Raw genomic sequence first — 7,123 nt, 5'->3', positions numbered from 1 at the left:
TGAGGGTTTAGGGACTCTATTGGTAGTTTCCTTTTTGTTTATTGATCTTTGTACTGAGAGTGGGAGGTTACCCCTGCCTCGGCCTCGAGAGGGTTCACCCTTCCCCTTAGAAGTGTCACCTTTACCTCGTGATCGAACCATTGTCTGCAATACAAGGTACATAAGTCTGTTAGAGTTCAAAATAGTGCAAACAGTTGCATTACAGTTGCAGGAAAACAATCTACAGAAGAGACAGTGCGGACCGCACAATTTTGAGTGCAGTCGCAGACTACCATGTGCAGACTGCACAATTTCAAAGTGCGGTCGCACATCCTGATGTGCGGACCGCACAATTTTTAGTGCGGTCGCACAATCCCAAGTTCAGACTACTGGTTCTCTGATCTTTCAATAGTGCAGTCGCACACATTTTTCCACGGATCGCATAATTTTCTGCGGACCGCATAATTTTCTAAAGATCGCACAATTTTGAGTGTGGTCCGCACTTTTCATGCAACACATTTGCCCTTATTTTAAGATCTATGGACCGTACAATTTCGTGTGCAGCTACACAATTTAAAATCACACGGCACTAGTTTAGGTTTTGCAATTTTGACACAATTTAGATATGGTATTTGCAAATAAACATTATTAATGATCTACCCAGTCCCCCAATGAATACATATGACATTACCCACATGATTTTAAGCACACATGACTAACATTGGACATTTTAGGCCTAAAAATAACTCTACCATAGAAGAACAAAAACTAAGAGAAATTGAAAAATCTAAAGATGCAATGAACATACCGATGATGAAGAATGCAGGTAAGAATCTGTACTGATTGAAATGAATGAGGATTGTGAACTAAGTGTACGTGCACTATGCTTGCTTAGGTCTCAAGAATTCAGAGTGTGTAAAGTTGTGAATAGTGCATTGAGGTTCTATTTGTAGGTTGACCACGTCACCCAAAACTTAGGCTAAGTACGGCCGCACAATTTTGAGTGCGGTCCACACTCTTTACCTAGACTTTGCTGAAGCTCTACGGTCCGTACAAAAGTGAGTACGTCTGCAGAATTTGTGCGGGCCGTACAATTTTGTGTGCGGCCGCAGATTGGCTATGAATTTTGACAGACCAACTTCAGAGAGCTTGCAATTTTTATCCTCCAGTTATGCGACTGTACACAGAATTGTGCGGCCGTAGAGTGATTTCTGCTGTTGCAATCAGAATTGTGCGGTCTGCCCAATTAATGTACGGTCCGCACTTTTTCAACACTTAGCCAATTTTTATGTCACAGCCCTTGCAATGCACACCCTTTCCCGCATACACTTCAAAACTAATTAGCACAAAAAGAAGAAAAACAAGAAAAAGAAAAAGACACATGGGTTGCCTCTCAAGAAGCGCCTGATTTAACGTCGCGGCACGACGTAAATTACCAATCATTTGAAATGAAGAACCGCCACGACATGGCCATCATCAACTTTTCTAAGATAGTGTTTCACCCGGTGTCCATTGACTCTAAACACTTCGTTATTCTTATTTTTCAAGTCCAATGCAACGAATGGTGTCACACCAACAACCTCAAATGGGCCACTACATTTTGATTTCAACTTTCCCGGAAACATCCGTAACCAAGAATTGAACAATAACACAAGATCACCTTCTTTAAATTCCTTGCTCCGAATGTACTTGTCATGGAGGTACTTCATCTTCTCCTTATATAAGGATGAACTTGTATATGCATGGTACCGGAACTCATCTAGCTCATTCAATTATATCACCCTTAAGTTGTCGGCAACATCTCATTCAAGATTAAGTGTAACACCCCAGGCTTTAGACAGAGTCTCACATCGGCAAAACACAAGAGGGATGTTGGGTATATAAGTTAACAAGCCTTAGACCCTAGTGATGTATTTTAAACCCGTGAGGGCCTAGGCCTAGAGCGGACAATATTACTAGCGGGTTGGGCTGTTACAGATGGTATCAGAGCCTCAGGTTTATGGAGTCCTAGGGGTCTATGAAGTCGTGTTAGTAGAGTCTTGTTTATGCGTATGAAGCGTGTCATACTTATAAACAGGAGGCTACAAGCATTTAGGAAAAGTCTATTTTTTCATACTTTAGATCATGCAGTAGAGTCTAACTCTAAGAAATTATCTAATTTAATTGTTTCTCCAAAACTCGCAGAAATGGCTCGTACACGCAACTCTGACACCGACACTCAAGATGTTGCTCAAGAAACTATCGCTACTATTATGGCTCAAGGTAGAACTAAAAAGGCTTCGACTCAGAAAAGGAGGGGAAAATCCACAAAGGGAGTCCAAGTACCTCGGGCTGAACAAGAAGAAGGGGTGGAGCATGATGATCCAGTACCTCATGATCCAGTGTTGCCTCCAACAGTAGCTCTGGCTCAGGCAACTATATCTCCCGTGGTGGGTTAGATGTTTAATGCTGTCAATAGTGCTATAGAGATGTTTAAAGCCTTTATGGCCAACCAGAACGAGAGAAGAGATGAGATTCCACCTCAATCAAATAGACAGAACAATTCTGAATCCTCAAGAGTGAATGAATTTTTGAAGTTGAATCCTCTAGTGTTCCATGATTCTATAGTTGATGACGATCCGATGTTGTGGCTGGAGGATCTCAAGAAAACCCTCCGAGTGATGAAAGCATTTGATGATGAAGCTGTGGAGCTAGCTGCTTACCAGCTTAGAGATGTGACTGGCTAACTTTATGATGGTTTGAGATGTGGGAAAAGAAAAGAGATGAAGATGATGGTCCACCTACTTGGGAAGAATTTGAAGAGGCCTTCATGGCTAACTTTATCCCAGAAGAGGATAGGGAAACTAAGGTTACAGAGTTCGAACAGCTCAAGCAATGGAATAAAAGTGTGCAAGAGTACTCATGGAATTCATAAGGTTAGCTAAACATGCTCCTCACATGGTTAAGACTGAAAAAGCAAAGATTCGCAGGTTTGTTGGAGGTTTAGCTTACTACATTAAGGATACGACATCAACTGCAGCAGTAGGGATGAAAGCCTTCTCCTCTGTTGTGGGATTTGCCAAGCACTTAGAAAAAGACAGACAACTAAGGAGAGAAAAAAAAGAGCATAACAAGAAAGCCCGGACAACGGGCATGTTTAATGGTACATCCAGTGGAGGTGGAAGGGATTCCTCTAATAAGGAGTCATTAGCACCAGCTTAGTCCAGTCATCAGTCAGGTGGTGGGTCTTCCTTCAGACGTACTCAAAGTTATGGAAATCAGTCTCGCCAGAATCAGAATTTTAGGACATCATCCTCACATAGCCAGAGTCATGCTGAGCAACATTCACACCAGCAAAGTCTTTGTGGAACATGTAAGCGGCAACATTCAGGTCAGTGCAAGCTCGGGTTTCATGGTTGCTACCATTGTGGAGACATTGGTCATATAAAGGCCAACTGCCCAAAGTTGCAACGTAATTTCAGTGGTGGATCAACTCGTCCTTCTAGTTCCTCAGCTACTGCAGTTGCACCACATTAGGCTCATAGTTCTCATAATCATACCGGGCATGGAGCAGGTAGAGGTGCAGACCAAGTTACTCAGGGAGGGGGACAACCCCGTTTGTTTGCTACACTTCATCATCAGAGTGCGAGGCATCTGTAGAAGTTATTACAGGTATACTTTTAGTCTGCTCACATAATGCTTATGCCATAATGGATTCTGGTTCAACGTTTTCATATGTGACTCTATACTTTGCAATTAACCTCGGACTAGAACTTGAACAACTTAGTGAGTCATTCCTAGTATCTACTCTAGTTGGCGAGTCAGTGAAAGTCACCGGAGTCTATAGAGGTTATATAGTTTCAGTCTAAGGTCGCAACACCAAAGGTCGATCTCATAGAGTTAGAAATAGTGGATTTTGATGTGATCTTGGGTATGGATTGGTTTTCTTCGTGCTATGCCATGTTAGATTGTCATGCCAAGATAGTCAGGTTCCAATTTCTAAATGAAGAAGTCTTAGAGTGGAAGGGTAGTTCAGCATCGCTTGTAGGTAAGTTTATTTCTTACCTTAAGGCACAACGAATGACGGTAATGGGTGTCTCGCCTATTTGGCTCACATTATTAATCCAGAATCAGGACCACCAGCTCTTCAATCAGTGCCAGTTGTTAGAGAATTTCCAGAAGTTTTCCCAGATGACCTTCCCGGACATCCTCCCAAAAGAATCATAGACTTCGGCATTGATCTCATGCTAGGCACTCAGCCCATATCTATACCTCCTTATAGGATGGCTCCAACAGAACTTAATGAGTTGAGAGAACAATTGAAAGACCTTCTTGACAAGGGCTTCATCAGACTGAGTGTTTCACTGTGGGGTGCCCCAGTCCTATTTGTCAAGAAGAATGATGGGTCTCGCAGAATATGTGTCGACTATCGGCAGTTAAATAAAGTAACCATTAAGAACAAGTACCCACTGCCAAGAATTGATGATTTATTTGATCAACTTCAGGGTGCAAAGTACTTTTCAAAAATAGATTTGAGGTTGGGGTACCATCAGTTGAGAATCAGAAAAGAGGATATATCTAAAACAGCCTTTAGAACTCGCTACGGGCATTATGAATTTCTAGTGATGTCCTTCGGGTTGACAAATGCTCCAGCTGCATTCATGGACCTCATGAACAGAGTTTTCAAGCCATTCCTAGATACCTTTATTATTGTGTTTATAGACGATATTTTGGTATACTCTAAGAGCAAAGAAGATCATACATAACACCTTAGAATAGCCTCGCAGGCCTTGAAGGAGAATGAGCTTTATGCCAAGTTTTCAAAATGTGAGTTCTAGTTGCAGTCAATGGCATTCTTAGGCCACGTGGTATCTAGTGAAGGAATAATAGTAGACCCTCAAAAGACAGAAGCAGTCAAGAACTAGCCTAGGCGGACAACACCAACCGAAATCAGGAGTTTTTTGGGGTTAGCTGGCTACTATAGAAGGTTTGTGGCGGGGTTTTCCTCACTTGCAGCTCCATTAACTATGTTGACTCAGAAAGCAGTTAAGTTCCAATGGTCAGACGCTTGTGAGCAGAGTTTTCAAGAGTTAAAGAAGAGGCTGACCACTGCACCTGTGTTAACCTTGCCGACAGGTTCGAGTGGGTTCACAGTGTATTGTGATGCCTCCAGAGTGGGCCTTGGTTGTGTTCTTATTCAAAATGGAAAAGTTATTGCTTATGCTTCCAGGCAGTTAAAGAATCATGAAAAGAACTACCCCACATACGACTTGGAGTTTGCAGCAGTGGTGTTTGCATTAAAAATATGGTGACACTACCTTTATGGCGAGCATTCTGAAGTGTTTACATATCACAAAAGCCACTAGTACATTTTCAAGCAAAAAGAACTAAATTTGAGACAGAGAAGGTGGCTCGAGCTATTGAAAGATTATTACATCAATATCCTTTATCACCCGGGCAAAGCTAATATGGTAACAGATGCACTTAGTAGGAAGTCAATGGGTGTCTTGGCCCATCTTGCAGTACAAAGGCGATCTATGCCTTAGCGCAATCCTCCCTTGTTGCGCATGTTAAGTCTAAGCAAGACGAAGATCTGTATTTAGTGAAATTAAAAGGAGTCAGAAGTAAAGAAATCACTACTTTCACTCTAGGAAGTGACAGAGTTTTGAAGTTGAATGATCGGTTATGTGTGCATGATGTAGATGGTCTTAGGAAGGCCAAAATGGATGAAGCTCACAGTTCGAGGTACTCTATCCACCCAGGTGCTACCAAAATGTATCTAGATTTGAAAGAGTTATATTGGTAGAAAGGCATGAAGAAACAAGTAGCAAGTCATGTGGCTAAATGTTTAAATTGCCAGCAAGTCAAAGCCGGGCATCAGAGGCCTAGTGGCCTAGCTCAAGACATAGAGATACCACAGTGGAAGTGGGAGATGATTAATATGGATTTTGTAGTAGGTCTACTTTGCACATACCATAAACATGATTCAATTTGGGTTATTGTAGACCAACTGACAAAGTCCGCTCATTTCCTACCAGTAAAGACGTCAGATTTCGCAGAGCAATATGCGCAGTTGTACATCAAAGAAATAGTCCGATTACATGGTACTCCATTTTCAATCATATTTGACAGAGGCCCTCAGTAGGTACCAAGGTCAATTTAAGCACTCCTTTTCATCCACAGACCGATGGCCAGGCAGAAAAGACCATTCAAACTCTCGAAGATATGTTGTGTGCGTGTGTTATAGATTTTGGAGGTAATTGGGATGATCATTTGCCACTTATACAATTTGCTTACAATAACAGCTATCAGGCCAGCATTGGTATGGCTCCTTATGAAGCGATGTATGGGCGAAGATGTAGGTATCCAGTGGGTTGGTTTGAACTAGAAGAGGTGTCATTGATTGGTCCAGAGCTTGTTTGTAAGGTTTTGGAGAAAGTTCAGCTAATTAGAGAAAGACTTAAAGAGGCTCAGAGTCGTCAAAAGTCTTATTCTGACAAGAGGCATCGTGATTTAGAGTTCATGGTTGGTGAGAAGGTATATTTGAAAGTTTCACCAATGAAAGGAGTTATGAGGTTTGGTAAGAAAGGGAAACTTAGCCCTAGATTTATCAGACCTTATGAAATTCTAGAAAAGAAAGGAAACGTGGCTTATAAGCTAGCGTTACCCGTTGAGTTATCCTCTGTTCATTTGTCTTTCATGTGTCTATGCTTAGAAAGTACATTCATGATGAGTCGCACATAATACCTATCGATACCATAGAAATTAAAGAAGGTTTGACTTATGAAGAGGTACCTATAGAAATTCTCGATAGACAAGTAAGAAAGTTGAGAACAAAAGATATAGCATCGGTAAAAGTTTTGTGGAGTAATCATGATTCAAAAGAAGCTACGTGGGAGGTCGAGGAAGATATGAGGAAGAAGTATCCTTATTTATTTGAGTAACAAGGTATGTGAACCTAGGTTTGGCTTGACATTTATATTTTATTTATTAAATACAAGTTAGCAAATGCTTATGTCCTTGCTAGATTATATTTAGTTGTTGTAGTGATTTAGTTTATGCCAGAGTATATTTAATTCATTAAAGTGATTTACTTTTGCTAAAGTGTTGTACTTTAGATTCTTTTTAGTTATTGTAGTACCTCCTTGCCGGAGTGTGAGTAATT

At 41.2% G+C, this 7,123-nt stretch overlaps 1 pseudogene; it reads left to right on the top strand.

The window, feature by feature from the left end:
• Positions 1 to 6,282: 6,282 nt before the first annotated feature.
• On the top strand, positions 6,283 to 6,916 carry LOC142165472 (uncharacterized; annotated as a pseudogene).
• The last annotated feature ends 207 nt before the right edge of the window (positions 6,917 to 7,123 follow it).

This window comes from Nicotiana tabacum, chromosome 10 (assembly GCF_000715075.1).
Source record: "Nicotiana tabacum cultivar K326 chromosome 10, ASM71507v2, whole genome shotgun sequence".
NCBI classification, from domain to species: Eukaryota; Viridiplantae; Streptophyta; class Magnoliopsida; order Solanales; family Solanaceae; genus Nicotiana; species Nicotiana tabacum.
The sequence above is the reverse complement of the archived record's forward strand: the minus strand, read 5'-3'. Positions and strand labels throughout refer to the sequence as shown.